Here is a 23,163-nt window from a genome sequence, read left to right on the forward strand (position 1 = left end):
GGATTCGTACCCTCATCCCCGAACCCTGTTTGGTTCAAGACCTTATGGAGTTGATGGTCCTTTTGGATTGTCTTTTGGGTTTACAAGTTCCTAAAACTTGTTGGCGACTCTTTTGCTCTCTTTTCTTTCCCTTTGGAACGCCACCATACTTTAGTGTATGATCACAGTGGGGTTCAAGTTTGGGATCATAGTGCTTGAAATATTCCCTACAGTTTTTGGCGACTCAACTGGGCAGGATTTCTATTTATATTCCTGAAATTTATTTTGGCAATTATTTAGAATGAGCGGATGAGACTCGAAAAATTCAAAGTATTTCATGTGCATAATTTGATTAACATTATTGTCATATGCATAAAAAGGTTCTCATTGGATAGACCAATGAGTCAAAACATAGGATTTTTACACGTAGGAAATTTGAGAAATATCTTTCATGACTAGAATCGAAAAAACGCTACGAAATCTGGAAAATTCTAAGAACACAGACACTTGCCAAGGCATGTAGGAACTAGCGTCTAGAAAACAGGGCTTGTCGCTTGTAAAGAGCTTCTGTCGCCTGGCGACAGTTCTGTCACTTGGCGACAGAGGTTCTTTTGCGGCGACAGTCCCTGTAGTCTGGCGCCAAGTTCTTTCAATACCGATCCAGGGATCTGCCTTCTTGTTTTGACCATTTCTAGTACCGTTGGCACGATTCTACTTATTGATTGAGTCCTTTTCTCACTTTTCTGAACCCATATATGTTTAACATATGGACATAACCCTCTGGGGGTTCCTGCTTCACCTGCCCAATTGAATATCCACTATATGTGCAACAACGGGTACGTGCAAAGTTTGTGAATCCACCAAATAATGGAGTCGAGTTCGATTTCATCACGAACTCGCGGGGTCCCGTCCATTCGCACCAACCCTCACGGTAGGCTTGTGTGCAATGCATACAGACTCATAACCATGGACCTTTTTGACTTAACCCATATCCTTGAACTTTAGAGAACTAGAGCCATGGTTAGGTTGCAAACTCATTGCATTATATTGTGACTATGTGAACTACTTGTGCATCCTTGTTTGTGCATACTATATATGTGTTAACCGTTTGTTTGACTTGTGATTAAGACTAAATAAATTGACTAATGACTAAAAGGACTTTGTCTAACAATTATTAATCTCGAATTAATTAAAGGCTAATAAATTAATCAACTTGACTTAGTACGACTTTAGGCATGTCCACTTAGAGTAAAATTACTGGAAACAGTCCAGATTGATGTTTCAGCAATGGCACAGAAATTTGGGCTGTGGCGCCTAGGGATGGCAACGGGTCGGATCTGGACCGGGTCCGGATGGACCCGGATCCAGATCCGTTTTTGTATCTAGGATCCAGATCCGACCCGGATCCGTCGGGTCTGGAAAATGAAGACCCGGATCCAGATCCGACGGGTCCACGGATCCGGGTCCAATATATTTTGCCTAATTTTTTGCAATAAATGTAATGTTTGGGTCAAAAAATTTATTTTAAACTTTCGTTGGGGGGTTATTAATTTCAACCTTAATTAATGTTATACACCTAATCTAAAAACACAAAGTAACTTACTTATACACTTATTTTTTGTAATAAAAATTATAAACAACGAAAAAGTACAATACTACATATACGATGATATATTCAATATGAGCATTTTAAATAAAGAAACAAACAAATTTTTTTTTTTAAATATGTAAAATAAAAAACGGGTAAACGGATCTGGATCCGGGTCTGGGGCCAGACCCGGATCCAGATCCGTTTTTGTCAGCAGGACCCGGATCCGACCCAGATCCGTTGGGTCCAAAATTTAAAGACCTAGATCCGTGAAAAACGGATCTGGATCCACGGATCCGGGTCGGGTCCAGATCCATTGCCATCCCTAGTGGCGCCGCTGTTTAGTGTTTGTCGCCTGGCGACAGTTCTGTCGTTTGGCGACAGGCTTTAAACAGTGGCGAAAGTCCTGTTGTTTTAGCGACAGTCCAGTTTCTTGCTCGAGTTATCACGACGAGTTTAATTAAACAGTCTACTAATCAATTTACCGATTTATTAATGGTTTAAACCACGTCCAAGTCTTTAATTGAGTTTAGGCACTTAAAGTCCAATGGTCATACACAAAGAGTCAAAGCATGTCATTCACACACATTCATAAAGCACACACATAACATGTTTGTCACACTATGACCATGTCTAGAGAGTCTTGCATGTGTGTTTTCCGTCATTTTTTTTAGGGGGGTAAGTCGGATATTAATCCACCAATTTAAAACTTCATTAAATCTTCCCTTAAAATATATACCCTATTTTTGCCGTTTCTTTTTAATTTTAAACCATAAAGTCAAGTCAATTAGAATCGAGTATTAAAACAAATATGGTTTAACTTACAGCGCGTGGACAAGAAAGGAAGGGCGTTTAATCAAGGACAACACCTTCGTGCAAATCTTACTTTTTGACAAACCGGTTAGTAGGAAAAGGAAAGCTAAGAAGACAATGGCTAGTTAAGAAGAGCTTAATGAAGTCAAGGGAGAGGTAGCCAACTTGGCTGAAACATTGAAAAACTTAACTCTGCAAATAAAGTGACCCTGCGAGACAAAAACAAATGGACCTAATCCAGGAAAGCTTGGGCAAGCTGTCCAACGACTTTAGATTCCAAGGGATTACCTCACAAGGGGTCTCGGTGGATAAGGACCTTCTCCCGCAGAAGTTCAATCCCAACGACATCCCTAAATTTAAGGCTATGGATAACCCTTACTTTCATTTAAGAGCATTTGAAACTATAATGAATATTAAGGGGATAGATAAGAAAGATTTTCATTCGGTATTTTCTTTGTCTTTAGAAGCTGTATGTCAACAGTGGTACTTTTCACTTGATAAAGAAAAGACCTTTAGTTGGGAGTCTATTGTAAGTGCTTTCATTGAAAGATATAAATGCAATATTCAAATTGAAACTGATCATAGGGAGCTTGAAATTCTAAAGCAGAAAGAAAATGAAGGTTTCACTTCCTTCTTTAATAAATGGAGGGAAACCACTGCAAAAATGGTTAAAGTACCTAGTGAAAAAGAATCTGTCAGGATGTTCATTAAGAACCTCCAAGAAAAATATTCTAAGCATCTTAGGTACCAAAGCAATCTGCACACCTTTAAGGCCGTCTATGATATTGGTATTAATATTGAAGATGACCTAGCCAAACAAAAAGCTGCTAACAATAATTCCAACAGTGGCTGGAAGGGTAAGAAGAACGACAATCCTTCTTCATCTAAATCCACCCACTCAAACAACGTTAGCACCTTTAATTTGAATGAGGTCCTAGCCATGAACAACAATCAAGGACAAAAGAAACCATTTAGGAAGAACTATACTCCTATTGGTATGAGTTATGACACCGCGTTTGACCGTCTACACGCAAAAGGTCTCATAACTCCTATTGGACCATTTGGGGACCCACCTGTCGAAAGGAGAACGGCTAGCTGGAACCCAAATGCACATTGTAAGTATCATCAAGGCAGGGGCCATCTTACGGAAAATTGTTGGAGGCTAAAGGAAGCCATTCAAGACTTGATTGATAGTAACAAGCTTCTGTTGCCCCTTGCAAGTAAGAAGCCAAATATCAACACCGCACCACTGTCGGATTCCTTGGCTATTTCTGACGAAGAAAATCAAATTGATCCATCTAGTCTCATAGAACCTATTGAGACTATTGAAGAAGAAATCTTCGAAGATGCCGTCGATTCTCATGACCAAGAACCTGCAACTATACAGGACGTCTATGTATTAACACTAGTATTGTCGGAAATGTACCGGTTGTTGTTCCAAACCTATGAGGCTTTAAAAGAGAAAAATGAGTTGCTCAAGAGTAGACCTCCACCCAAGGAGAAGAAACCCTTTTCTCTCCAAGTAATTGACACTCCCAGAAAAAATAACAAACATTATACTCCAATTGGGACGTCATATGCTAACATGTTCAAAATGCTCTCCGAGAATGGTAAAATCCAACCTCTCGAACCGAGACCATTTGAGTCATTAAAAAGGATGGACAAATATTATTGTTTATACCATCAATCAGGGGGACATACAATAGAGAATTGCTTTAAGTTCAAAGAGTTGGTTCAACGATTGATTGATGATAAGAAACTGGTTCAACTCCCACAGGATGCTGCAATCAATGGAGTGTGGGACAGTGATGATGAGGATGTCTACCTCAAAGATATCGAAGAAACTCCGCTATCAACAATATACCCAGTAAGTGACATTTGGAACGAGGAAGATTCGCCCATAGATGTCCTCACCAGGTCCGGGAGAATGCAACCTCCCATTTCAACACAACCTATGCCCACCATCCAACAAATTCCCATACCAATCATAGAAGACAACGATGTTGTCAAACAACTAAAAAAGACTAAGGTTGAAATGAATGTATGGAAGCTCTTAGCCACATCCCGAGAGCATAGAGTTGCAGTCATGGATGCCTTGGCTAAAGTAGGCATAGATTCGGACACCACTCCTGAGGGACTAGCTAACTTCCTCACGAGTGATCTTCTAAGTCCGATCAACTTGGTTACTTTTTCGGATAAGGATTTAGGTGACAAACACAATAAGGCTCTAAACCTCACAGTAATATGTAAGAGGATGAATGTTCCTATGACCCTTGTGGATAATGGTTCGGCAATCAATGTTTGCCCACTTAGGACTGCAAGAATGTTAGGAATAAGAGATGAGGATTTGTCCCCATCAACTCAAGGAATAAGGGCTTATGATAACTCACGCCGTCAAGCATTAGGAACAATCACCATGAACATAACGGCGGGTGCAATTGAACATGCCACTACGCTCCAAGTAGTGGACATTAAAGCATCTTTCAACTTGCTATTGGGACGCCCTTGGCTTCATGATCTAAAGGCCGTCCCTTCATCTCTTCACCAACAAGTGAAAGCCATAGTTGGAGGAATTCCAATCACCATCAATGCTTCATCTATGAGGATCAAAACAGTGGAAAATCCACTAATCAATGTAGAGCACGACGAAAATGATGAAGATTTGTGGGGCTTTAACGAGGAGGTCTCCTTAATAGAGGAAGATGAAAGGACCCCTCTTCATTACGACCTCCACTCAAACATGGTAACTAATGCTATTCTAAGAATACAAGGACACATTCCTGGAATGACTTTAGGAAAGAAGAAAAGAATAGCTAAGCATATGGGATTACCTGGCCTCCCTAAGTTGGATAATTTCAGACTTGGTTTTGAACCAACTCGCGAAGATCTTAAGCGGGCCCAGGAAAAGTCAAGAGCACGAAAGAATGCTCGTACGCAAAAGAGGGAAATACCCATGGATCAATATCCTCTCACTCTAAATGGACAATTTATAAGAGAAGGAGAGGATTACCCTTGTCATGAATTTCCTGAACCTTTCGTTGTAAATGGCATAAGACAACCAGGGTTCGAGATCTTTTTGGATTGTTACTTCCTAGATGAAATCCCAACTCCAATTTATAAGGAGAAAGCACCCCCTTGCTTTGACTTTAACGTCATGGGACTCCTCTTTGGAAGAGAAAAGAATGAGCCAAGATATGTGGAAGACAACTCTTCACTCATTCAAATGGTCCTTCAAAGTGAAAACTTTGATCCCTCGATATTCATCACTCCAATAGAAGATCAAGAGCGAGGATGGCGCAAAACAGTGAAGGTGACCACTACAAATGGAAGGAAGATTTCAGTAACTACAGGACAAGGGCCAATGTTCGAAGAATCGTCTGAGTCAGAGTCCGAGTTAGAGTCTTCCCCTATCGAGTCTTCCAAATCCTTAGTTGTAGCACCCCCACCTTCTATTTCTACTCCTAGGATAGTTAGCAATCAAGTCCCAACGGACATTTCTCTATTCGATGTAATGATTTCAGAATTCAATAATATGTCTTCTTCCCCTTATTCCTCTTGCTTTTCTTTATCTAAAGATGACGAGCATTGCTTAACTAATGATGAAAATGACAAAGAAATAATTAAAGCAATGGAAACACTTGAAAACAAAACTTCTATAATTGAGGATACAGAAACGGTTGACATCTCAAAAGATCCAACCATTAAAAGAGAAGTTAAAATCGGACTAACATTAAGTAAAGATGAAAGAACCGATTTAATTAATCTACTTAAAGAGTTTATTGATGTATTCGCTTGGTCATACGAAGATATGCCAGGCATTAATAGAGAGATAGCTCAACACACAATACCATTAATTCCAGGAATGAAACCTGTAAAACAAAAGTTACGTCGAATGAAACCCGACGTGGCTCTAAAAATAAAAGAAGAAGTACAAAAACAAATAACTGCAGGTTTTATTAGGGTATCTAAATACCCCGAATGGGTCGCCAATGTCGTCCCAGTTCCGAAAAAAGATGGTAGAGTTCAAATGTGTGTCGACTGTCGAGATTTAAATAAGGCAAGTCCAAAGGACGACTTCCCTTTACTACACATCGATATTTTGGTAGATAATAAAGAAAATCATGCGCTTCTCTCATTTATGGATGGATACGCAGGATACAACCAAATTCTTATGGCTGAAGAAGACATGGAAAAGACAACATTCATAACACCTTGGGGTACTTACTGCTACACGGTAATTCCATTCGGGTTGAAAAACGCGGGTGCCACTTACCAACGAGCAGCAGCTGCCCTACTCCATGACATGATGCATAAAGAAGTGGAGGTTTATGTGGATGATATGATTGTAAAATCCAAAGACCGCCCAGGACACCCAATAGCCTTAAAAAAGTTCTTTGAAAGGCTAAGGAAATATAACATGAGGTTAAACCCTTCTAAATGTGCTTTCGGAGTAACTTCAGGAAAGCTCTTGGGATACGTCATAAGCTTTAGAGGAATAGAGATAGACCCCACCAAAATCAAGGCAATCATGTCCATGCTACCGCCCAAAACCGAAAAGCAAATTCGGGGATTCATTGGCCGGTTGCAATACATAAGTAGGTTCATATCCAAGTTAACCACAATATGTGAACCAATATTCAAGAAGCTTAAGAAAAACGTGCCAATCATATGGGACGACGAGTGTCAAAAAGCCTTTGAAAAGATCAAAGCCTATCTCTCAAATCCTCCTATATTAGCTCCAGCACTCCTTGGAATACCCCTAAGGTTATACTTAACCGTTACAAAAGAAACAATGGGAGCCATGCTCGCGCAAGAGGTAGAAAATAAAGAAAATGCTATTTACTACCTAAGTAAGAAAATGCTCGAGTACAAGACACGCTATACACCACTAGAGAAGTTGTGCCTCGCATTGGTGTGGGCCACAACTAAATTAAGACATTACATGCTTGTACATACCGTTTACGTAGTATCACGAATGGATCCTCTCAAATTTTTATTCGAAAGATCTACGCTTAACAGGCGTATCTCAAGGTGGATAGTAAACTTAGCCCAATTTGATATAAGATTCATGCCTCAAAAGGCAATCAAAGGATCAGTGGTATCGAATTTTCTGGCAGATTTCCCAATAGAAGATTCGACACCCTTGGAAGAAAACGAATTTCCAGATGAAAGTTTAATGATGACAGAGGATGATACATGGACTTTATATTTGGGTGGAGCCTCAAACCAAAAGGGATGTGGCGTAGGAGTCTTATTAGTGTCACCTAAAGAGGAACATGATCCTATATCCATAAAGTTAGATTTCGACGTTACCAACAACGCAGCCGAATATGAAGCATGCGTGGTAGGCCTCGAAACTGCTTTAGCCTTAGGAGTAAAGAAACTTTGGATATTTGGAGATTCTTCATTGATCATGAATCAAATCTCGAAGAGATGGAAGGTTAGGAGTGAAAGCTTAGCTCCCTACCAAACATATTTAGAAACCCTCACTGATCAGTTGGAAAAGGTGGAATACACCTATCTACCTAGAGAAGAAAACCAATTCGCCGATGCCTTGACAAGACTAGCCTCAATGGTTAGGATTCCTAAGGAAATTGAGCAAATGTCTTTGACCATAGAAAAAAGGCATAAACCAGCATACATTCAAGCTATAGAAGACGATGAAGTGATTCAAGAAGAAGAACAAGAAGAAGAACCATGGTTTACGGATATACTAAATTATGTCACCAAAGGAGAATATCCTCCTCATGCTGACAAAAGGGCAAAAAGAGCACTAAGGCTTTTAGCTTCCCAGTTTGTACTCATAGGAGATGAGTTACACAAAAGGGTACCTAAAGGTCGAGCTTTATTATGTGTAGGCAAAAAAGACGCTCAAAGAGTTATGAGAGTAGTCCACGAAGGAATATGTGGAACACATGTTAATGGCAAAATGCTAGTCCAAAAGATAATGCGAGAAGGGTATTATTAGACTACCATGAATAGGGATTGTCATCAATATGTAAAGAGATGCCCCAAATGTCAAATTTATGCAAATTTGCAACATGTTCCGCCATCTCTCCTCTACACATACACTTCACCATGGCCTTTCTCTACATGGGAAATAGACATAATTGGAAAAATTACACCTCCCGGAACAGGAGTTCATGAATACATCCTAGTCGCAATAGATTACTTCAAAAAGTGGGTAGAAGCACAATCATATGCTAAACTCACCGCCAAACATGTAGCACTATTTATCGAAAGAAGCATAATTTGTCGATACGGAGTCCCACATGAAATGATAAGTGATAATGGAACTCACTTTCAAGCTGAATGTGAAGAATTGCTACAAAAGTATGGTATTCAACATTATCATTCTTCCCCTTATAGACCTCAAGCAAATGGAGCAGTTGAGGCCGCTAATAAAAATTTAAAGACGATTATTGAAAAAATGACTGAAAATTATAAGGATTGGCCTGACAAGCTTCACTTCGCTTTGTGGGGCTATCGCACGTCAATCCGAACATCAACAGGGAATACGCCATTCAACCTAGTACATGGAATGGATGCCGTACAACCTGTAGAGTTAGAAATACCTTCTCTACGCATTGCGTTAGAAAGTAAACTTGATGAAGTCGAATGAACTAGAGCACGGTATGAAGAGTTAATTCTACTCGATGAAAAACGACTAGAAGCTCTACATCATACCCAATGCTATCAAACCCGCATGGCTAGACATTTCAATAAGAAGGTCAAGACTAGAAATATCAAGGTTGGGGACTTGGTATTAAAAGCATTAAGGAAAAATGTTTTGGAGCCAAGAGGCAAATTTAGGCCTAATTGGTCCGGACCATAAATTGTCAAAACAATCCTGTCAGGAGGCGCGGCTAAGTTAACTGACATGGATGGTAACGAGTTTTCAAACATGACAAATCTTGACCAACTTAAGAAATACTACCCATAATTACTTGAGTAAAACACTCAAGAGAGCTACGTTTGGCCTAATTCCTTAGACAAAGGATACGTAGGCAACCCCAACAGGGTGCGGCCACTTTAATTTTTCAAAATCTCGCATCCTAGAGTCAAACAATTCCTATATGCAAAATTTCACAACTGACGCCAGAAAAAGAAGTATGTCGCCAGACGACAGCTTTGTCGCTAGGCGACAGAGGCAATTCGTCAGCGACAGTTAATTGGTTAACATCGCTAAGTTTCTGCAAGTGCCTAGGCAGGTTTTGTATATTCTGGAAATTTGTTTGACTTCCGTACTCGAATAAATTCCCCGAAAAATAAATGTTGTAATTGTTTTCATTGCTTTAAATGTAAAGTTAATTTGAATAAAAAGCTGAAATTTTATTAGTTAATAAAGAAATTACATTATTGATAAAATAAAGCTTAAAAGTTAACTAAAACAAATCAAAATTGTCTAATAAATCAAAAGAAAAGCAATGCTCTAATCTTTTTTCTCCTTCTTAATTCTTTTCCAATTCTTGTCCGCATTCTCTTCCTCTTCATCCATAACCTTTGCTTGGAGACATCCATTAGAAGATCTACACTCTATTTTAGTATAGATAGTTTCTCCCTCCGCTAAGACTCCGTGTTTCTTCTCCACCCAAGCCTTCGTTTCTGTAGAATCAACTTTTCTTTTTCCTTTGTTTTTCCTTAGAACTTTTCTTTTTTGGCATAATAGGAGTCTTAAATTAACTTCTTTCTCCTAGGCGTTCTTTAGCAAGAACCTTCTTGTCACCCAGACGATTCTTCACATCAGTCTTCTCAACCTTTACTTGGGATTTCTGAAGTTTTCCATCAAGCCATTGCTTCACACTATTTGACAAACAAGGTGGAACCCTGTGGGTAATCACCTCCCATAAGGGCCTACCACTCCAATATTTGTCAAAACGCTCAACTTCTTGCGACACAGGAAATTCATAAGGACGGCGGAGATCTCCTGTAGGGATGGTTTGTGCAAGTCCATATTGTCTCTTAACTCTACAAGGGAAATAAAAAGTTAACTTTGATAAGCTAGGGAGACGGCAGTATGCTTGGCTATTACAACCAACCATCTTCTCAATCTTCCACCAAGGGATAACCCAGTTCAGAGTAAAATCACCAGCATCAAACACTTTGCTCCACTCGCGGCGACCTATCCTCAAAAATCGTTTCTTTCGCCGAACCACGCAATTGGGAGTGTATTTTTCGATATCATCGGGAGGATTAATAAGTTTTAGCCTCTCCATGAGCCATATCTGTAAAAATACATTTGATTAGCATCGCAATGTAAAAATATATTTGATTCCTTGTAATTAAGAATACTATTATTTTATACTTGTAATAAAATTGGAGAACCTCGAAAAGGTGCCTTTGGATTCTTTCTCAATGCATCTAGCCACAACATGGTCTCTCCAACAATTAGTGGCATTGGGTTTCTCCCGGATTCAACTTGTTCTATAACAGATTTGATTATTGCTTGGCCTTCATTATCTTTACCACTAATTAAAAGAAGTTGGCTAAACATGCAAAAGAGGAAAGCTCTTCTTTTATAGACATGAAAAAATCCAGAATTAGGTTTGTCAAAATAATAACGTGCCAATTCTTTCAAATCAACTACATTGCCATGCACTATATTTTTTAAGTCCATACCCCTTAGATCAAAGAAACGCTCGAAATCTTTGTAATAATGTTCACTTACTCTAGGCATTACCGCAAGATCTGTGGAACAAAAGCCTATAATGGCTCCAAATTCTTCCGGTAAAGGGCATATTTCATCATGGAAAAATCTAAAACAGTGGGTATTAATATTCTAATATTCTACGGCAGAATAGATAAAGTCTATGTCAAGACTCACCCCCTTTACACCATACATACCCCCCATATGGAAAAAGTCTAATTCTTTTTTTCTTTGGAAGTTAAAAGACGACACCACTCATTCATATATCTGCAAAAAGTTCTTTTAGCTAAAGGCATGATTACTAGTTAATTTACTTAATTAATAAGCTGGTCAAATTATGCAGAAAGCGTAAGTTTTGGAGGCTATTTATAAGCTTTTTTCACAGCAGAATTCAACTCCTGTGAGAATTAGGAAAATTAACTTTGTCGCCAAGCGACAAGTCTGTCGCGTGACGACAAAAGCTGTCACGTGGCGACAGGTGTAATTACGCGGCGCCAGTATTTTTTCAATAGCGACAGCTGTTACGCGTTGAAAACTGTGTTTTACTTGCTCGAATTCAACTTTGACTTGACTTATCTTTATTATTATTTTTTCCTCTTTTATCCATACACATTTTTACCCTTATTATTATTATTATTTTATTTTATTTTATTTTATTAAGCTTAATTAATTTTAGGCTTAATTTTAGTAACTATACATTTGCTCCTTCATTTTATTTTTTCATTTTTCTTTTGGGGGAGAGAGTCGGTACCCTCCACTAATATTAAAAATGATGGAAATCTTGCGCAAAAATTACACTTTCTCACACACTCACACGCACATAAAATAAAATGAAAAATAAAATAAGAGATAAAATGTTTAATAAGTGCATATATACAAAGTGTCTAATACATGAGTCATGTAAATAAAAATAGACAAAGTCCTACAAAGTCAAAATAAATAAAAATACAGGTACAACTACGGTGCAGGAGGTCGCAAATGGTGAGGGACACCAAAAGTGTCAAAGAAAGTCCTACTCCGTGGAGTATGTCCATCACCATCCCCCGAACCACCAGTCGGCGGAAACTGCAACTCAGGGCCAGGCCATCTAACCTCACCCTGGTACCCGACGGAAAGAGGTTGGGGCTGCAAAGGCTGCTGCGACGACGAGCCAACCTCGTACGTCCCACCACCCACCCACCTCGGCTGGTCGGCCCGGTCGGATCATCCTCAGGAGATGATGCTGAGTCCTCTACAGCGGCGGCCTCAGAAAGACCACCCCGACCACCTGAAGTAGTCCGACGACGCCTCGAGTCAGACCTAATAGTCTGTTTCCTAGGCTCGAGTCTCGAACGAGTGCGTGGAGAAGGAATAGGCTGTCCCTGCAAAAGTAAATCAAAGTTAGCAAATGCAAGTAAGAGGCAAGATAAAGATACTAAATGTAAGGAACAATACCTCCTCAGCGTCGTTGCTACGACAGGTAGCACGGTTCCGCAACCTCACGAGCTGGCTGCGAAAGATGTCTATGCACCTAGCCATAGCTATCACCACCTTGCGAGAAAACTGCCAAAGTAACTAAGTCAGTAACAACTATAAACAAATATAAAGACGAGATATGTGAAGTTACTTACCCGAGTCCGGTGACGGGGAATAGAACGCTCCACAAACTGCTCCCCCTCTAGAGCTGGTGGAATGAGCTCCTCGATCGGCCCGTACATGCCCTGATAACGTATGGACATCCTCGGGGGAATGAACTCCCTAGGACCGGCCTGGTAAGAATAAAAGGTTAGGAAAATACTTGGGGGCTACCTAAAGAAAGACAAGTCAAATAAATAAAAGCATACCGCTGCCTCCTCTGAAAGGACAGGGGCCGGCGCTAGCAACGGTAGCAGATCCTCCTCGTAACTCTGCTCGAGGAGAATGTAGGATCTCCAAGGAGTACCCGAGAAGATCCACTAGCTAGATCCCGCTGCAAGGCATCATGAAACATGTGCCGGGGTGGAGGAGCAGGAACTACAAAAACGTCTAAGGAGTGCTGAATGGCTACCCTCTCCCCTAGGTAGACCACCGCGTCGTACACCCCCAGAAAGTAACGACGCTCAGCAGTGTACTGCGCCGCCAGCGCAGGAATAGGAAAAGTAGCCCAGGGTCGATAGACCGGGCTGGGCTCCTGCAAAATCACTATGTAAGGAACTAATACCAAAAGGTGATAAAAGAAAAAAGTAATTATTATAGAAACCTACTGAGAGGATCATCTCTCGAAGGCGTAGCACCTCCGGTGGACCTCTGCGGCCTGCCCAACTAGCAGCAACGGGGAGCACGCGAGGAGAAGGCCTCGCAGGCGCAAGCGAGGGAAAATACTCGTAGAACCAGATCTATATGAAAAGGCAAAAGTCAGTAAAGATTATGCTTCTAAACTAGAGTTAAATCTTAAAAGGAAAAGGGATATACCTCTACGACCCTCCAAAAGCTGGAAAGTGCCACCTCTCCAGATAAGGCCCTGTGACGACAAGAACGCCGCAAGCCCAGTAGGAAGTCCGCATAAGCCATGCTGGCCCAGTCATATGTCTCGACCAGGTGAAGGTCGCGAACGACGGACAGGTAGTAAAGAAGTACTCTACTACCTCGATCAGGGGAAAACGTCCCTGACAGCAAGATCAGCACGAAGATGCGCACCCGCTGCTCTCGGGTAGTGGCATCATCCTCAAAAGCTGCAGCCAATGTGCAGCGACGAATGCATTGGGAACTCATCTGCCCCGACTGAGCCTCAGCTTGGGCCCGAACAGCAATCGGCCCCAACAACTCCTGAACCTCCGGCGAGTAGACAGTGATGTTGGTGTCGAATGGCAGAGGAGTAGACTGGAACTCTTACCCCGTGATGAGGCTGAAGTCAGCTTGAGTGACAGTCATCTCACCCCAAGGAAAGTGGAAAGTGTTGGTGGTGTCCCAAAAGAACTCCACCAAAGATCGAACGACGAGGTTACCCCCATCGTATGAAAACATGGCCCGGGTGGCCAGAAGAAGAGGAGTCAACCCACATGACTCCCAAAGACGACGCAGACCCTCGTCTCGACTGATGAAGGTGTCGTAGTGAGAACTGATGGTGGAGTTACATGAGCCATGGCTACGGGTCCTCCCACCCGCAAGACCACGTCGGACTCGCTCCGACAGGGGGTGAACTGGTGCGTGAAACAGGGTGCGCTCGTCCTAATCTGGCATGAGACCCAACTTGGAAGTAGAAGGAACGTCCTCACCCTCGCTAGTAGGCTCATCCTCTCGGCGCGAGTCTCTCGATCGAGAGCCAGAAACACGTCGTCTAGCCATGCTAAAGTATATAAAAGTAATTAATTTTAAGACTCTACAGTATCTAAGGTTCGCCTAAGCCGCATGATACTATGTTCGCAAAACAAAGTACATAGTACTAAAACAGAGCAAAATTTCAACTAAGCATGTAAGCATTTTTCAAGCAAACAAACAATTTCTTGCAAACATATGATGAATATTGTGACAAATTTTACAAGGAAAAGCAGTAAAAATGCGAAGAACGAGTCACATTGTTCTTCACGACCTTAAGAGGTCCAACGATGGTGAATTGTTCATTTCTTCACCAAATTGAGTCAAACAAGTCTCAAAATACTCCCAAGGCAATGCATAATTAAACAAATTCAAGGCATAAAATTCAACAAACAAGGCAAATTAAGCATAAGCATTTTCGAATTTTTCGAAAACTCGCGAACAAGAACATGCAATTCATCAAAAACGAGTAGAGTTTGAGCAAAACTTACATAGATCGGAAAAATAGATGAGAAAAGCTTCGATTTGCAACAAGTTTGAACGAATTTGGTTGAGAAACGAGTAAGAATGAACGTTTTGAAACTTTCGCGAAAATGAACGAAGCAGAGCAGCAAATGAGAAAGAAGAAGAAGACGGGTTTTAAAACCCCGATTCTGTCACCAAACGACAGGATTGTCGCGAGGCGACAGACCCTGTCGCGTCGCGACAGACGCGATTAATGGCGACAGCTGTCTCTGGCTAGCGCTGGAGCGGCGACAAGATGCTGGGCCCCACATTATGACTTTGTGGACCTATTTTAGCAGTTTGGGTTCCTTGGTACGCCAGTTGGCCCCTTTAAGCAAAATTGACATGATTTAGTCAGCTTGATTGCAATTGCATTAAGTGATCGACCTGATGAAAGATCGTCTCACTTAGCTTAAAGCGCCTAAGTATTGGCTCATAACAAGGCACTAATATAATGGTTCACTAAAGTAAAAGCACCGAAGCATTGGAATAAAAAATAACGATATATTAAATACACAGAATGATTCTTTGGCGATATCCCAACATAGAGAGGAATTTTCTAGGGGCGAAATACAGCCGTGGCGAGGTAATGTCACAAGTTTTGAAGATGGCGAAATAAGGTCACCTTCGACGGTACCTCAAGGTAAAGAAGAGATTGACTATAGCGGCGATGCACTGCCGTGGCGACGTACTGCCACAACCTTGAAGATGACGACATATAGTTATTTTCGACGATGTTCCCGAAATACTGTGGAGGATTGTCACCAAAAGTATTGAAGATGAAGACGCATGGTTACCTTCAATGATGGCGTTCACGAGATACTGTGGAGGTTATCACAAGCAACAACAAAATGGTTACTTTCAGAGACGTGTGCTCGACGGTGCAAGATACGCGTTTCTTAACTCTCTTATCTGTTTTAACTAATGATTAGTTTGCAGGTATTGGCGTTATAAGAATGATTTGGAATCGCAGAACGTTTTCAATCATTCTCCATCCCTACCGATACTTTGACTTTTGTTTTCGAAACCTAAGTTTCTCCAAACTCAGTCAAAGTGGGGGCTTCTGTAGACACCCATTTGTGTCTCCCCAAAACCAAACCCAGTGATGAATTCCTTTCACGTCGAACCGTAGTCGAATGAGGTGAAAGTGTTTGAAAGTCAAGTGTTGCGGCTTAGTTTTATTTTAAAATTCTCTTCTCTCTGTTTTCGAAAATAACTCTATTTATTTAAAAATAGCCAAACCAGTTTAGTTTGGTCCATAATTAAGGTCCAATAATAGTGTAGTAGGATGGGGCTCAAAGAGACCTTTCCAACGATATATTATAAGCCCAATTCCGATGAATATTGAGGAAGTTATGGCCAAAATACTAAACTGGGCCCGGTTAATTATTTACATACGGCCCAATGATCTAGAGGAGGGCCCAATGTTAATTATTATTCCTAAAATTATTAGGATTAATTATAACTTTCTGAAAGTTTCTAGAAGGTTCATTTTAATTCTAATATTGTTAGATTTAATAATTATTTATTTTAAACTGGAATTTTATTTGGAATAAAATATTGTTATTATTATTTTAATATCATTATTATTATTTTTATTATCTTTGAAAATACGTTTTTTATCTTATGTACGGATTCCGTATATCAAATTGATTAAAGATCGGATTCCGCGTGGAAAAACGCGCCTAAGCCAGGTTGTTGCCAAACGACAAGGCTGTCGCCTCGCGACAGACCCTGTCGCGACAGAGTGGATTCCTAGCGACATCGTGTAGTTTTGTTCCTTATCAAATTCTATACTTTTTCCGGACTATTTTCTTATAAATAGGGTCCCAAAACCTCCGTTTTCATTCATCAATTCTAACTATCAATTCTCTCTATTCTGTCATCTAGGATTACTTAATTCTTATTCTTTCACTCTCTTTCTAAACCAACCTTTTAATATTCCGCATTCACAAGACTTAGAATCTCTTAGCCAAGTTCGAAGTTGCCTTCGCCCTAGACGTGCAAGGTTTGATATTTTTTGAGGGTTTGGTCCAAAACTAGTCAAAACTTTGTTTAATTTGATTTCACTACTAGAAAAGGCTGATTTCCGACGGAATGCTTCCGACGGACACGAAATTCCGTCGGAAATATCGGAATTTACGACGGATTTTTATTCCGTCGTTTATTTACGACGGATTTTAATATTCCGTCGGGAATTTACGACGGAAAATAAATTCATCGGAAAAAATATGCTTTCCGACGGAAATTTCCGTCAGAAAATTATATTTCCGACGGAATTAAAATCCGTCGGAGGTTTCCGACGGAAATTTCTGTCGGAATATTATTATATATATATATATAAAATTAAGCCTTTGTTAAAACCCTAAAGCGAGGAAATTCCTCACCGCCTCCTTCATTTCATTTCCTCCCTTCTCTCTCTTCCGCCCTTCTCTCTCTCTCTCTCTTCCTCTTCTCTCTCTTCCTCCGCCCATTCTCTTCTCCAATTTCAGACTCAACGCCTCCTCTCTCCTCCTCCATCTCTTTCTTTCCACCATCTTCGCCTTCTTTCATCTCTTTCCTCACTTCTCTTCTCTTACTTGGTGTTTTCCATGCCCGGAATTAATGGTTTTTTGGTCAAATTCGACCATGAAAAGTGTAGATCTACACTTTTTATGGTCGAATTTGAACTATTTAAACCAAATTCAAGAATTCAAAGCCAATTTCAGTTAATAAGGTATGTTTTTTCTTGTCTTTAATTTTTTTTGTTTTTTTTATAAATATTTTCGGTTTTTTGGCTGTTCGATGTGGTTGTGGTGGCTTGTGTGGTGGTTTCGTGCCATGGTGGTTTGGCTTTTGGTCGGATCTGGGTCGTTTATGAAGGTGGGTCGGTTTTAGGGTGAGGTGGGTTGGGAGTTTTTCGGGTTTTTGGGTTTTAGGTTGGGATTTTAATTTTTTTCTTTTTTTTTTGTTTAATTTTTGGGTTGTGGTAGTTTGTTTTGGTGGTGGTGGTGGCGGTGGTGGTTTGAGGTGGGTAATGGGGTGGTTTGCTTAGGTGGGGTGGTAGATCTGGGCTCGTTTGTGTGGGTTAGGGTTAGGAGGGTATGGGTTTTGGTGGTGTGGGTGGTGGTACGGGGCGGGTTAGGGGGGCTAGTGATACGGGTTAGGGGGCTGGTGGTGTAGGGTGGTGGTGGGGGGTTAGTTAGGGGCTGGTGGTAGTGGTGGTGGTCTGATGTAGGGGTAAGGGTTTATTTGGTGGTTGGTGGTGGATGATACGCCGTGCCGTGGTGGCGCGACGTTTTTTTTTAATTCCTTAAAAACAGTTTCCGACGGAATTTCTGTCGGAAAATTTCCGACCGAATTGTATTCGTCGGAAATTTCCGACGGATTTTCCTGGTGCTGTAAAACTTCTTTCGACGGAAAATTCCGTCGGAAATTCTGTCGGAAAAGTGTTTCCGACGGAATTTTCGTCAGAAAAAGTCAAATTTCCTACGAAAGGTTTTCCGACAACCTGTTACGACGGAATTCCGTCGGAAACTGGTTTTCCGACGGATTTCGGGGTGGTTCTGACGAAATTTTTCCGTCGGAAATGACCCTTTTTCTAGTAGTGTTTCAATTTAATTATTTAGTTATTCTTTATTATTTTCATTGAAGTTTACTAACTTGTGTATTTTGTTATTATAAAGAGGTACGAGACTTCAAAGTAAGTAGATTAGCTTATTCCTTATTTTATTAACAATGTAGAAAGCATGCTTATTATTGCTTAATATTCCGAGTATCATGTTAGGATGCTTTTAATGCTTTCTAGTATCATGTTAAGATGTTATTTTATGCTTTCTAGTGTCATGTTTAGGGTGCCTTTACTCTTTTCTAATATTGTGATAGCATGTTAGTACCATGTTAGGTCTAAAGCTTTGATCTTTATTGTTTAGTGACATGCTAGGATTTGTTATTAATCTTGTTAGTATCATGCCTAGGATCTTGCTATTATAATTAAGCTTTATTATTAACATGATGATTATAATTATTAATATTGTTTATTATTATGTTGCTTGATATTATATATTATTGTTATTGCTTGATCACACCTTTTATGCATGTTAAAGGGAATTTGTACTTGAAATCACGCTTAATAAGACAATTAATAATTTAGTTTAGGCTAATGTGATTTTAACTCAAGTGCTCGCCAATAATAGTGTTATTTGTGCATTAATATTCAACCAACATAGATAAACAGGATAGGTTCAATATAATGTTTGTATGTTATTCGAAAAGCGCACATGAATACGAGCAGAACAAAGTAGAGGCCTATTTTATAGGGCGGGTCCTTTCTTTTGTAGATTGGATTCGTACCCTCATCCCCGAACCCTGTTTGGTTCAAGACCTTATGGAGTCGATGGTCCTTTTGGATTGTCTTATGGGTTCACAAGTTCCTAAAACTTGTTGGCGACTCTTTTGCTCTCTTTTCTTTCCCTTTGGAACGCCACCATACTTTAGTGTATGATCACAGTGGGGTTCAAGTTTGGGATCATAGTGCTTGAAATATTCCCTACAGAAGCATATATGAGTAATGGATTAATGCTAATTAGGGGAAATTGATGGAGTTAATGTTGTGATTAAATTGGTTGATTGATTATGTGCATGTGTGTGTTTGACTTAGGAGTGATCAACCTAGTTATTCACACTAGACTACATTGTAGGTTCAGAATGATACGGAGAATTGATTTGTGGCTTGCATTTGTCGATTGAGTTGTTTTGCGATGTTCTTGGCTAGAGTCTCTCGTAGTTGACGCTAGTTTGACCTCTAGGAGATTATCTTGACACGCTCTTTTGATTGCATGATTGATATCCCTCGCATCACTCGACTTAGTCAATTCCTTTCTAGATCAGTTGAATCCATTACAAGTATATGTGGATCCTAAACCCTAGTACTTGATAGTGGTTCGACCCTCGACTTACTCCTATACTTGTATAAGGGTGTGTTGATCAATTATAAATTTTGTTTGGCCTAAGGAAAGGTTAGTTTTAACGATCTAGCTTTGACCCTTGTCAAAATGGCGCCGTTGCCAGGGAATGGCGTTGTGGTTTTCTATTTTTGTTGAGTCTATTTCACCTTATTCAAAAATACAAAAAGATTTTCTTTCTTTTAGGCTACATTTGTAGCCGTGCTACTAATACTTTTGTTTGAAATTGTGTGTGTAAGTGAACATGGGAGAAGCTCAAAGGGTAACATTAAAAGAGTTGGGCACTCCGGGTGCTTACATGTATGAGAGCGGGATTGCTCCATTATTGATTCCGGATGGTGATTTTGAAATCAAGCCATCAATGATCACCTTGATTGAGAGGAGACAATATAGTGGTACAACAAGTGAAAGTCCTCTCAACCACCTTAAGGAATTCGAGAAATATTGCAACACAATAGTTGCACAAGAGTATATAAGGCTCATATTATTCTCCTTTTCTCTCATAGGTCGAGCTTTGGAATGGTTGGACAAAGAGGTCAAGCCAAATTCTCTAAGGACATAGGATGAAGTTACCAAGGAATTCTTGTCTCGCTTCTACCCACAAAAGAAAACGGCGGAGACTAGAGCTTTAATCCAAAGTTTCAAGCAATTACCTGGAGAGAACCTCTATGAAGCATGGGAGATGTACAAGGATTACCAAAGGGAATGCCCTCAACATGGAATTCTGACTTACCAAATCATTCAAATTTTTTATGGTGGTTTGATTCCTCAAGGGAGATCAAGTCTTGATGCCGGAGCCGGAGGCTCGATTATGAACAAGACGGAAGAAGAGGTTGTGGATGTAATAGACGATGTAGTGAGGAACTACATGAATTGGCATGAAGTAGAGATGGAATCGACAAGCATAAGTGGCTCAATCGATCAATTCAATACCTTTAACAATTTGTCCACACTACTCTCGGAGTTAGGGAAGGTGGTGATTTCTATCAAGGCTAAGCTTGAAAGTCCATCACAAGCTCAAACTTTTCCCTCCCAATTTAACGGGAGAGGTACATCTTCTTACTCTAACCCTCTTTTCACTTCTTATTGCATGATTAGAGAATGTTTGGTTTGTGATTTATGTGGAAAGAATGATCATGATGCTTCTAATTGCCCTATATTCCTTGCGATGGATATGAGAATGTCCATGTGAATTGTGTTGATAATAATGATTTTGGACCTAGATTTAATGTTCAAAAGAATGTTGGAATAGAAATTATTAAAATAATGGGAACTATGATAATTATAACCAAAATAGTGGTATGGGAACCAAGTAACCCAAGAATTTCTTGGTAACCATAACAACTTTGGTTGTAATGATCAAAGTCACGACCAAGAATATGGAGATCATAACCAAGGTTATGGTAACCATAATCAAAATTCGGCCAAAATCATGGTATGGGTAATTAGAGTAACCAAAGTAGGGGAAATTTTCATTATGATGCTCAAAGAGGTTCCCCACCCGAATTTACTCCAAAGACTCAAAGCCAAGGTGATAATTTCTATGATCAACAATTTCATATGAATAAGTTAGAGAATTTCATTGTAGATCAATCCGAGAAGTTGAATGATTTTGTTTTGTCTTGTAACGAAATGTTTCATGACCTATTTACTCATGGAAAGTTGCTTGAGACCCAAATCATTCAACTAGCCAATCCTTTGAAAGATTGTGCTAGTCCTCCTTCTTTACTCTCACAAGGAGTTGATCCTAGGGAACCAATTTGTTCTATCACCACTAGGAGTGGTAAGGTCCTTGTAGAGAGTGTTCCTAGGAAGAGTAAGGAAGGTGAAAAGGAGAGTGATTCGAGTGAAGGGAATAAGCATGAAGTGTCTAGCAAGATGAGTGAGAGATCTATTGAAGAGCCTAAAGAGAAAGAGAGGAAGAAAGATGATGTTTACAAACCCAAACTTCCATATCCGCAAAAGTTCAATAGACACAAATTGGATGAACAATTTTGACAGTTCATCGAGATGCTTAAGAAAATTCATCTTAATATTCCTTTCACCGAGGTCTTGAAACAAATGCCAAACTATGCTAATAAGTTCCTTAAGGAAATTTTGAGCGGCAAGAGAGATTGCAATATGGTGGAACGGGTGAGTTTGGGGGAGTGTTGTAGCACCTTTATCCATAATGACTTACCCCAAAAGTTGAAAGACCCCAAAAATTCTCCATACCTTGCAAAATTAAAGGAAAATTGTTCCGAAATTCCCTTTGTGATCTTGATGCTAGTGTTAGCATCATGCCTTATTCCGTCTACAAGAAACTTAAGTTAGGTGAGCTCCTTCATCCTACATGACCCTTCTATTGGCCGATATATCTATTAAGTTCCCAAAGGGGAGAGTTGAGGATGTTCCCCTCAAGATAGGAGAATTCACCATTCTCGTTGATTTCATTTTTTAAAAATTGCGGAAGATGACCACATTCCTATCATTTTAGGAAGACCTTTCTTAGCTACCTCGGGAGGATTGATAGATGTCAAGGGAGGCCGTATCACCTTGAGAGTTGGTAACAATGAGGAAAGTTTTGAGTTAAAACCGATGCATGAGTCTTTGTCTCTTGTGAAAGGAATCATGTGTGTTAATTCCCCCCTCGCCCTATTTATAATGTATGCATGATTCATTCTTCTATTAACGATGTTCTTGAGAATTGTGATGATGTGCTTTTGAGTTTTGATCGCTGTGGTACCTGGTTTTTTAGTGGACAAAGAGTAGTCTATAAAGGTTCCACTTAGGTGTCTGATAAGACTTATAAACAAAAATTAGAGTCGCCACCTTATTTTTATCCGAATAAGGACGGATTTTAAAACAGTCAATTTTAAGAAATAAAATTAAATAAATAAATAAAACCAACTGCTAACTCCATAAAAAAAAGGCACAGGGTTCGGGGTTTAGGTTAAGAGAATCGAACGTCTGGAACTCGTCTTCTCTTCCATTCTAAGGAACGGGCTCTTACTATTGCGTTGTTAAAAAAAAAAGTTTTAAGACATATCAACCACAAAAAAAAAAAAAAAAAAAAAAAAAAAAAATTAATACAAGGTAGGTTTGAGCACCAAAGTTGCACTACGTACCGATCATAGTGAGATTTTGAATTCACTCACGGATCAAAACCTTCGTAGTTCAGACAGATGCCATGTTTTAAATAAACAATTCCATTGGGTTTTTAATTTGGGTTGTTGACATAAATGTCATTTTTTGTAAGTGGGATTTTAGTGATCTTTGACGGATTCACTCATAAAAGTAAAATGAACCACCTTGGTTGAGGAAAATCACCCCGATTAGTGATCACCAAAAATGTCTTTTGAATAAGACAATTCAACAAATGCGTCCTAATTGACGACTTTTTAGTGGGTCAAGGTATTTATTGGAGCGAAACTGTA

The 23,163-nt window shown here is 39.9% G+C and overlaps 1 non-coding gene across 1 annotated transcript; it reads right to left on the bottom strand.

Moving 5' to 3' along the window:
• Positions 1-20,364: 20,364 nt before the first annotated feature.
• LOC145599892 (small nucleolar RNA R71) lies at positions 20,365-20,470 on the bottom strand. The gene has a single exon (XR_014104142.1). It is a non-coding gene; the product is annotated as a small nucleolar RNA R71 (small nucleolar RNA).
• Between the last annotated feature and the right edge of the window lie 2,693 nt (positions 20,471-23,163).

Source organism: Chenopodium album, chromosome 20 (genome assembly GCF_948465745.1).
Source record: "Chenopodium album chromosome 20, dcCheAlbu1.1, whole genome shotgun sequence".
Lineage (NCBI taxonomy): Eukaryota > Viridiplantae > Streptophyta > Magnoliopsida > Caryophyllales > Amaranthaceae > Chenopodium > Chenopodium album.